The sequence below is a fragment of the Diadema antillarum genome, unplaced genomic scaffold, assembly GCF_040938485.1.
Source record: "Diadema antillarum isolate AM-2024a unplaced genomic scaffold, OU_Dant_1.0 seq00000173_RagTag, whole genome shotgun sequence".
NCBI lineage: Eukaryota > Metazoa > Echinodermata > Echinoidea > Diadematoida > Diadematidae > Diadema > Diadema antillarum.
The window spans coordinates 516,622-528,607 of NW_027271242.1; positions in this window are offsets into that span (position 1 = coordinate 516,622).

Consider the following 11,986-nt stretch of genomic DNA (forward strand, 5'->3'; position numbering starts at 1 on the left):
CAGTGATTTTTACCTACTGTACCAACACGGTTAGCTTTGAGAAGGATGTTGGTGGATTTGAACTTGTAGTATGCACTATGTACATCATTTTTATGTAATGCTAGTGATGTCTGCACATATGATGATAGTAATGAGGTTGTAGATCCATGTAGACAGTTGATATCTTTCAAAATGCATGCTTAATTTGCTTTGATAGGTCAAAAGAGTGCTAAGAATTGTTGCCATGTCAAGTATTCATTGATTCCCAGGATAGTGATATTTTGTTAGACTACTGTTACCTTGAAAATGATTTCCTAAAAGTATTTATATCTCGCTTTGCGATGTTAATGCCAGAAGATGCTTTGGGTTCAAACCACAGCTATAAAGAGAGCTGATACGGTTGATGATTTGCAGTGCCGCAAAGACAGTTACTGTAAAACAAGGAATGTTCGCGTGCATTTTAATTTTGTGAATTTCGCGAGCCCAAAGATTCATGAAAACAAAATGCACTCGAAAGTTCTTATTTACACTGTATGCATTGAACGCCAGTGGCAGTTCGCGAAAATTTCATGCTACGAAAAAAGGCCGTCGGCTGCAATTCGCGAAAATTTCATGCCGCGAATATATCATGTTTTACAGTACCATTCACTCTTCTTTCTGTTTAATGATAATATAGATGAACAGAAGTAAATACTGCATAACATGAATGTAACACCTCACATGCATACTAGGTAATGTATGCTGACATAAAGTCAGCCTTATCCCATTCTATGCCAGGAGGCAGCACTCTGAAATTTCAGTCCACCGCAGCCTTGGTGTACCGGCACGAATATTGGACGCTGCTTTCTCCAAATGTTATTCCTTTAGTGAGTGATTGAACAATGTTGTCGTCATGGCGTGTAGGGCTGTGAATGGCAAAAAAATGAGGAGAAGCACATGGCAGTTGCCATGGCAACATCAGTCAATCATATTTCATACAAAGTAAGTGGTGACAGAATGCAATGAAGACATTAAAGACTTCTGTCTTTGGTTTATAAATCTTCATGCATGATTAGTTTCTCAGCTAGCATGACATCCCACTCTAGAGAACATTTTTGTCTTACACAACTCCATTGATGAATAAAAGTTGACATTAATGTTGAGAACATCAGTACTAAGAATCAAGGCTGCTACATTCCTCATTTGTTGTCCTGGTTATGATAATTTAATCTAATAAATCGAGGAAGTTTCTTTTGTTTTTGTAGCTTTGTCTCATATGTTCATTAAAAAGAAACCATTAAAGATTTAATTTTCAGAGCAAAAATCCTTCAGTATTTCTGTGCTTTGAAAGCTGATCAAAGTTATCCTATGCAGCAACAAAAAAAAAAAAAAAAAATACTGTGGGAAGGCCACAATTGGGAGAAATTTCAGAACAAAGATAGACTGTGTATGCTACATATCTCTTAAATTTTAATACTTTCTTTTCTTCATATGTCAATCAAGATAGCAATGTAAATATTTGTTATATGTATTATACACAGATCTGAAATTTCAATGTGTGAATTTGTCATGTATTTTATTATTGTAATTATCATCATTCCATGCTACCTGTGCTACCGTGCATGCTGTTTGGTCCAATGTATTATGATTGATTTTTAGAATATCTGCATTAGTATATGCATGTGAAAGGCATTCCATATTTTGTTATCATTTTACAGCCATGGTGTAACAAAGCATTTTAGTACATGTCTTGAAGAAACTTCCAGAATATGATGAAAGTGAGCCATTTTTGTATTCTTCCCCCAACACAATTTGAGACTACTAGTGTTGTATTTATTATCATGAGCAACAGTCTTGTCACATTTCATCACCAGTGGGCCTATCTGAAGAAGTCTTAGTCTATTGGCACCTGTTGCCAGCACATGCTGAATGATTCTACAGCCCTGTGCACTTTGGCACGTCACAGTGGCCAGCATATAGCACCACGATACCGCTGCTGCCACTGCCGCTGCCGCTGCCGCTAATATTAGGGAGCTTTAGATTTGCGACGCGGACGTTTAACCCTAACCAGGCCGGGCTTTTTCGCCTGTTCTGTGGCCAGGGGAGGGTTGATTCAACCCCCTCCCCCAGATCTCGGTCGTCGATCGCGCAATCGCCCTGAAAATTGGCACATACATTACCTGTCGAGTAATCTACCAAACTATAAAAGAAAAAATTTGAATTCATAAATTTTGCTCTAATTCAGAAAATAAAGCTAATGGAATCGTAATTTTTAGTGACATTTTTCCTCGTAGCATTCGTAACAATGTACTTGAAAAAAAATCTGATATCGAAATTAATTTCCTATGTATTCTGTTGTTTTATGAATTTCGTATGTATTTCTTTTTTTCCCACCTTTTTCAAAATTTTAACAGAACCTATTTTAAGCTTAATTATGCTAAAATTAATTGAATTCAGTCATTGAAAGTGAAAATAATTATATATTTTTGAATAAGGTGAGAAAACTTTATGTGCGTAGACTCTGTACACAAAATCACGTTTTAGAGCCATTTTTGGTCTGACATGCATGTATAAAAGGTCGTGCAGCGTCGTAGAAGGGTATGTCCGATTTTGGCGAAAATGGTGTCAAAAGGTGTGCGAGACTTGAAAGTAAAAAGTCAGCGAGCGGCGCGGTCAAAAAAAGTTCGCGCGGCAGAATGGTCGCAGAAAATGTCGAAGGGGGTTGATTTAACCCCCCCCCCCCCGCCCTTTTAGGGTTAAACGACGAATGCGTTGGCCGTTCTCCTCTCTCCCTGCGTCGTATTACGAAGTAGCTTTAGATTACGCGAAGAGGTACATTTATGGCGCCTCCATTATGATCAGTGCGTCAAGTAGCTTTTTGCGTCGTGAGTTGAGCGGACGCAAAATGGCCCAGAACGCGTAGTGACAGTGCACACGACGCGATATTGATTTTTGATAAGCGATTTTTCCCCTCTGAATGAACGTCCGCGTCGCGAATATCTAAAGCTCCCTATTTTGATAACTTAGCACAATATAATAAAGTTTGAATCATGACAGACAACGGGAACTCAATGTAGAATTTATGAGGATCAACTATAAATAGCAGGTGTTTTTTCACCGCAATGACTGCATTTAGTGTCGTTGGTAGTTGCCAATATGGCAAAGTCTACCAGAATAGCAGATACTTTTCATTCTTTGCGTGTACAATTTATCTGTCAAATATTCAGTGGCTTTACATTTTTTGTGGCTTGTTTGTAAGATGATAAAAGTACGTTCTCATCCATACATAGCATGACTTCAGTTTGCAGTTGTATGCATAGATGATTTATCAATTCAACCTATAGCCTTAGGCATATCAGTGGACAACGACATCGGTGTATACGATATTGAAAGCTTGTAATGATGCATGGAAAAGTTTCACGGCCCATGGAATCTATAATTATGATGAACCTCCCCTTCAAAACTTATGTAGTTCCACTCATACTTGATCGTGGTCTGCGTCATAGCAACATTATTTTCAACGGATGTATTAGAGGAAATCGGAAAAGTACTTGTTCCCATAAGCTTCGAGTGACATGATATGATTCTGCAGAGGCAATAAAACAACATGACCTCGTTTTCTGTGTAGATAAACGTGTATGTAGTACAGATGATGGCGAGATGTTGCTGTGCAGCGCACGGTGTTATAAAAAAAAGGCGTAATGGCTGCACTTTGGTGTAGCACTATGGAAAACTCGAACACGATTGTACACTGTTGCAATGCCGAAGTGCTGCATTGCTGCACATATTGTTGTAGATCGTACAAAATGTGTATGTTTTTACAGGGAGACTGTACAACACCACTGATTGATATGAGAAGCACAGTTTGAGTGGGTTTTAAGTGTCAAAGATCAAAGTCATGCAGCATCTCCATTTTCAGGTCTGACGTGATGAACAATTGAACATGCGATTTTACTCCTGACCTCATTAAACTTGGTTTATTATTAGGTTACGCATTAAAAAGTTAGAGAAAAAAAAAGAAATTAAATCTTTAATATTAAAGCTCAGCGCAATGTTCGTGCACCTAGGTGCACAACTTCACACTTTGTCGTTAGTATAAGATCATTGCACGGCAAACTCTTGCGTGACAAGCATTGAATACAGTTTGGGGCTGTATGATATCACAACATTCTCTATAGGTCTAAGGACACTCAAAATGTCCCGATAGCGATTATCAAGGCACGCAAGTCCTTATAAAGTTGATTTTTTTTTTTTACCTTTTACACCATGTTGTAGTTTTTGGTCACAGATAGTGAAGATACCTACTACCCGCATATGCCTCTTGCGTTACGAGTTCATGCAAGACTGTTAATTGAATTTGAGCAAGGAACGGTGGAAAATGTGATGTGTTACAGGTCGAGTACCGGGTGTTAATTTTTTTTTTTTCTCGTCGTCTCGGGTACTTCTATACTTTGCAGTGTATTTTAAAAATGTAAGGATTGACAAGAACATGGAAATTCCCTGCTCGCTAGGCGCTTTCTGTTAGTATGATATTGTATTCAGTGATCATTATTTTGTATAATTAATATCCATTGCTCAGTTCGTATGCCCCTGCGTTATTCCGGAAGTTGTGAAGTAAGTGGTAGGTTACCCCCACATGTAATCTGTTGGCCAAGATAACGGTTATTTTGTGACGATGTGGAAGCTGTTTGTATACATCGAGTTGCGCTTGCTTCGGTTGTAACTATACGTGTTCGTTGTGAATGCACAGTGTAGAGAAGCCAACAGGGTTTACACAATTTGGTGTGGACATTTTTATGAAATTTGCCAGTTTCTTGTGAATAGAGAAAGTTTTATGAACAAATTGCATTCATAGAATACCGAAAAGAAAGGAATCAGTATAATAATAAATGTGGTGCTAGATACTACAATTACGAAATTGGTTTGTGTCATTCGTTTTATTTGCGCATAGTGACTCAACTTTTCGCCTGAATTGATATTTCTTATTTGGGACACCTGTATGCATATGGTACCACAGTAACTCGTGCAGTTAACTTGTTTTGTTTTCCCATCTCGCGATGCACGTTTGTGTTTGAAACAGTATCGTTACAAGTACATGTAGTATCAAACAAGATCACAATCCGTTCGTTACGATGGCAATGTCCCGTTGGACAGTAAATTATCACCACCCTCTCTCAAGATTGTGGTGACATGGATGACTCTTCTTGGTATTCGTTCGTAGAATCAAATAAGTTCACTTCCTTCTTGTGTTCTGTACTGTTCTGTAGACCCAAATAAATCACGTAACTCAATATTCGGTTCCATATAAGAAATACTCTTAATGTGTAGCCATTAGTGAAAGCTGTTCATATCCACATCCTATCGGCATGATCTGTATTCATGGTATTAGAAGTAACATTGGACTCCAAAATCTGTTGTAAAAAAAAATAGAGCTCGTGTGCTTTGGAAATGTTGTCTTTCATAACTATGACCATGAAGAAGAGTGAAAGTAGTAGTAGGTTTCGTCAATCATAATGGCAAAACTTACTCCAAGACTCTTGAAAATACTCACGCAAACCTTTCATGAATGTAGGATATGATTATATATATACAATGTGTATTTATATATATATATATATATATATATATATATATATATATATATACATATGTATAGGGTGTATTATAGTGATCTGTGTATTTTTCTGAAATACCTCATCAGCTTCGAAACTGCTGAAAATCAACCATCTTAACATACAGCCCCTGTTCCACTCAGATCGGGAAGGATCACGTAAGACATAAGCAGATCTGGACACAGTACGATGTTAAAACGCTCTAAGAATGCTGTGTTTACGACTAACACGTGCCTGCTACGCTCTTGATTACGATGATTGGGAATAGACATTCATTTCTGCCGCTGCAGTTACGCTTTATAGAACGATCTAACTACGCTGACAGTGCGATGTTGCCGGTGTTATCCGATCCTTGCACGCTGTATGAACGATCTCCTGCGATCTTATGACGCTGTTCCCCCGTCCAGAGAGCCGAAAAGTGCCCGATGTGCCCAGATGTACCCCGATTCGACAGCCGATCCTCAGTCCCGATGTACAAGTTTTTGCTTTCCTTTTGGTTCCTTCTTTACTCGATAATACCCCGTTCCCACTGCCGATCAGATCGTCTCGATCAAGCGAGATCAATCCCGATCACCTATTTTTACCAGAGCAATCCCGACCAAATGCTCGATCGTCCTTCAACACGATCCCTTCCCGACCGCTATTCGATCTTTTACGATCCACATCCGACCATTCTCGACATCTCCAGAATCTCTCCTCGACAACCACACAGATCTCTATTCGAACATCCTGATCTACACACAATCAATACACGATCGCTACACGGTCAATACTCGATTTCTACTAGACTTCTTAGCCCAGCTCGACATGACTCGATCTGTGTAAGATCTTGCATTGAACGGGTCGGCAGGTTCGTACAGTGATCGAGTGAAAGAATAATTGGTTACAGTATTCGTTTGGTTATATGGCCTAAAAGAGTGCTATAAAACTGACTATTAATTGCATAAGCATGAATGAACGAAAGAAATGATAGCTTTAGTATAGGTTTTACCGGCCAATTTCGCACTTTTGTCAGTCCATTTGATAAAACGTTCATTCAATTAAGCGAAAATCCTCATCACTGCACATTCTGTCATTCAAAATTGCAAGTTGTTCGTCCAATTTAGCATTCCGATCAATGAGATTTGCACATGTGCCTTTCGAATTCGTAAAACGGGCATTCAAATTGGCACGTGCTCTTCAGTCATTCAAATTCGCTAGCACTGGCGAAAGGGGTATTTCAGTCATTCAATTTCGCTTATGGGCAGTCAACTTCCTTACATGTTCATTGAAATTAACGTCATGTTATATCTTTTTTGAAAACGTGATGTCATTTAAACGCGTATTTCTATGTGACTTATTGTTTCATCCACGCACTGTTAAGCAGTAAAAGTATCTTATTTTTGACCATATTATATAACTCGAGTTTGCTGTTCTGTAACGCTCCTTTTCTTTCATACATCATTATTATTATTATTATTATCATTTTATTCGGCTTTCATTCACAAATATCATAGTACATATTACGAAATCAGAACATACATGGCATTTTAGGCCTACCTGTACCAATACTCTAGTTTAACTTCATCTTCTTACAGTCATGACGGCACAAGTTAGATACTGACGTATTTTTCAAGGGGACAGAAAAAGAATTACAGAAATATTTGATGATCATAACCTTGACTTCCTACAACTGGCCGACACATGGAATAAAGCGCTCAACAGCGAGATAGGTTGTGGCCAGCATGCACATGTTGCACTATCTTCGGACTTGAAGAGTCACTAAGCACATTAAAGAAAACAAAATGTTGCCAAAATCTCTGAAATGAGTACAAAAATATGAAATATAATGACGCTTGTGGAAAACAATAACTATGTTAAGAAAATAAAGAAAGAAGCAAACCATAAACATGCGTGCTAAATTGACTGCAAAAGATGTTAAATTGATTACCAAAAAATGAATTGGAATGAACGAGAGCATCATGTCCGTGATCACGTGACTATATCTTTCTAAACTGAATGAACGAATAACCAAATGGTGCTTGTTTTACGAGTTTCAATTGAAAAGGGGTTAATTAGAATGAGGCTAAAGGTAATTTGAATGCTCCAAAATGAATTTGAATGAAGAGATCATAAAATTGAACTACTGAACATGTCATCTATGGTATATTTTGCTATGAATTGAATGCAGCAATTAGGAATTGGACTGACAAAAGTGCGAAATTGGCCGGGAAAACCTATAGTTGATAGGAGAACACTTCCTATTTTGAAACCACAATTATCAATTCTTGTGCAGGCGTTTCGATTCTAAAGTCATTTTTCCTGAAAAAAACGATGACAAAGACTGATCACTACTGTTTGTGAGCCACTCAAAAAGGTACAAAAATGGTATTCATTCATTTTATCCGTTTTCAGTGGCTATCTTTGACGCATTCGTTATCAGTTTTTACGGCTTCACTATCGCTCAGTCAAGGATATCAGCGCCCAAAGTTACAGATTTTGTAAATCACAAATTTTCATGGAGATCAAAGCGCCTGCACGAAGATTGATTATCATTGTGTCTAATAAAATTTGAGGTGTCTTTCTATTGAATAATGTAACGATTTCATTCAGTCGCTCATATCTTTTTAAATAAGAGACAGTTTTGTAGCACTCTGTCTGCCGGGACACCATGTATTATAATAGGTTCGTTCATAAGTATGCATTCGATAGTTGCAGTGGATGTGAAGAATAGCAAATCTAAGTTTGATGTCTCATTAAAAAAAAAAAAGTAACACCGCCACGCTTCGTAAGTGCATTACATATAGGTGGGCTGAAATTAATTTGGTCTAAAATGAAACATAGGCCTATTATGCCCATAAATGCACCATTATATGGAGTTGAAAAAAATTTGACTGTTCTACAACCCTAATGAGTCGTGTTATCTTTGTCATTATTGTTCTCATTATTAAAGGATGAAAAAATGAATGAAAAATATGTATGTATTCATTGATAAAGTATAGGCCCAAGAGTGTGTCAAAGAAAATACATGTATCATATTACTTTCTAAATTCATGAAGTGTGCTGATGTGTGGAACAGAGTACATTATTATGAAAATAAAACAATATAACATTTTACACTAGCAAAAACTGATGAAAATCTTGGTTGTTTACTTTTATATCAACTCATCCCAGCCAATCGATATCAAGATGGACTTCAGGCAATGTTTATTTATACTCTCAATAAAAAAAAAACCTTATTAAGTGAAGCAAAAGTGTAACATCTACGTAAACAAAAGTAAAGTAAGTCACTAAGCATCTATGAATCTACGTTACAACTAGTGTTTTAACACGTCAGCGTAAGAAATAGATTTTATATCAACGTAACCAACTTCAACTTTGAAACAGACAAGCTAGCAAAAGAATTCAAGCAACATTTCTCAGTTTATAAGTTAAGTAAATAATGTAGAAAATTTCCTTTTACGTTACAGTCATATTGCCAGAATACCGAATTTGTCACAGTTTCAGTTGTGTTTCCTTTCTTTCTTCTGGTATTTTTGTCTGGAGAGTCTAATTCTGCCATGTCCGCTGTTTAAGGTGTGTTGTCTTTTCTCTCTTCGTGGCCCTTTTCTTTTCTTCAGTGGGCCAGGAGTGGCTGAAGATACTAACGACATTTAACTCTTTAACGTGACCAAGGACTGCATATATTTATTCTTAATACCTGAACAACAAATGAGCGCTAAGAAAGTACGTTTGCACCTGCTGCAACCACTGTCAAAAAGTGCTCGGTATTTGATCGAGTGCTGGTCGAAGCATGATCGAGTTTAGTCGAGTATCAATCGATAGCAGTCCTGTATCGGTCGTGTAGCGGTCGAGTTATTCATGAAACTGACGAATCTTGGATCGAGATGATCTGAAATCAATCGTGTAGCATTCGAGTATAACTCGAGATGATCGGGAACTGAGCTCGGGGGGAAAATCCGTCCCGACCACACTCGATTTCTATACGACCGATTCCCGATCAGCTCGATCTCTTCTCGATCACTACCCGAGCTGTTGGTGTTCGGGCTTCCTACTCGAATATTTTGGACATGTCCAAAATTATCGTGAAGGAAGCAGGAATGATGCCGATCAAGGTAGATCGACCCCGAATACCAATGCCGAGCGAACCCGACCAGGCTAAAAAAGCTTGATCGGGATTGATCGAGTTGATCTGATCGGCAGTGGGAACGCACCATAATTAATTTAGACTCTCCAGACAAAAATACCAGAAGAAAGAAAGGAAACACAGTTGAAACTGAGAAAAATTCAGTATTCTGGCAATATGACTGTAACGTGAAAAGATATTTTCTAGATTATTTACTTTACTTATAAACTGAGGAATGTTTCTTGAATTCTTTTGCTAGCTTGTCTGTTTCAAAGTTGAAGTTGGTTACGTTGATATAAAATCTATTTCTTACGCTGACGTGTTAAAACACTAGTTGTAACGTAGATTCATAGATGCTTAGTGACTTACTTTACTTTTATTTACGTAGATGTTACACTATTGCTTCGCTTAATAAGTTTTTTTTTTATTGAGAGTTGTATGTACAATGCTTGAAGTCCACCTTTATATCGATTGGCTGGGATGAGTTGACAAAAAAATAAACCAAGATTTTCATCATTTTTGCTAATGTAAAATGTTGTATTGTTTTATTTTCATAATAATGTACTCTGTTTCCCATATCAGCGCACTTCATGAATTTAGAAATTAATATGATACATGTATTTTCTTTTACACACTTTTGGGCCTATACTTTATCAATGAATATATTTTCCCTTCACTTTTTAATTCTTTAATAATGAGAACAATAATGACAAAGATAACACGACTCATTAGGGTTGTAGAACAGTCATTTTTTTTCAACTATGGTGCATTTATGGGCATATAGGCCTATGTTTCATTTTAGACCAAATTAATTTCAGCCCACCTATATGTAATGCACTTACGAAGCGTGGCGGTGTAACACTTTTTTTTTTTATAAGACATCAATCTTAGATTTGCTATTCACATCCACTACAAATACTCGAATGCATATGAACGAACCTATATTATTATACATGGTGTCCCGGCAGACCAAGTGCTACAAAACTGTCTCCTATTTAAAAAGATATGAGCGACTGAATGAAATCGTTACATTATTCAATAGAAAGAACACCTCAAATTTTATTTGACACAATGATAATCAAGCTTCATGCAGGCGCTTTGATCTCCACGATAATTTGTGATTTACAAAATCTGTAACTTTGGGCACTGATATCCTACTTGACTGAGCGATAGTGAAGCCGTAAAAACTGATAACGAGTGCGTCAAAAATAGCTACTGAAAACGGATAAAATGAATGAATACAACTGAATGCATATTTTGTACCTTTTTGAGTGGCTCACAAACAGTAGTGATCAGTCTTTGTCATATCTTTTTTTCAGGAAAAATGACTATAGAATCGAAACGTCTGCACAAGAATTAATGATTTTGGTTTCAAAATAGAAAGCGTTCTTCTATCAACTATAGGTTTTCCCGGCCAATTTCGCACTTTTGGTCAGTCCAATTCCTAATTGCTGCATTCAATTTAGCAAAATATACCATAGATGACATGTTCAGTAGTTCAATTTTATGATCTCTTCATTGAAATTCATTTTGGAGCATTCAAATTACCTTTAGCCTCATTCTAATTAACACTTTTTCAATTGAAATTCGTAAAACAAGCACCATTTGGTTATTCGTTCATTCAGTTTAGAATGATATAGTCACGTGATCACGGACATGCTGCTCTCGTTCATTCCAATTCATTTTGGCAATCAATTTAACATCTTTTGCAGTCAATTTAGCACGCATAATCTATGGTTTGCTTCTTTCTTTATTTTCTTAGCACAGTTATTGTTTTCCAAGCGTCATTACATTTCATATTTCCGTACTCATGTCAGAGATTTTGGCAACACTTTTTTTTTTCTTTAATGTGGTTAGTGACTCTTCAAGTCCGAAGATAGTGCAACATGTGCATGGCCACAACTTATCTCGCCGTTGAGCGCTTTATTTCGTGTGTCGGCCAGTTGCAGGAAGTGAAGGTTATGATCATCAAATATTCCAATAATTCTTTTTCTGTCCCCTTGAGAAATACATTTGTATCTAACTTGTGCCGTCATGACTAAGAAGATGAAGTTAAAATAGAGTATTGTTTCATATGGGCCTAAAATGTCATGTATGAAAGAGCAGGGGCGTTACAGAACAGCAAACTCGAGTTATATAATAAGATTACGGTCAAAAATACGATACTTTTACTGCTTAACAGTGCGTGGATGAAACAGTAAGTCACACAGAAATACGCGTTTAAATGTTATCACCTTTTCAAAATGAAATAACATGACGTTATATTCAGTAAACATGTAAGGAATTTGACTGCCCATATACGCGAAATTGA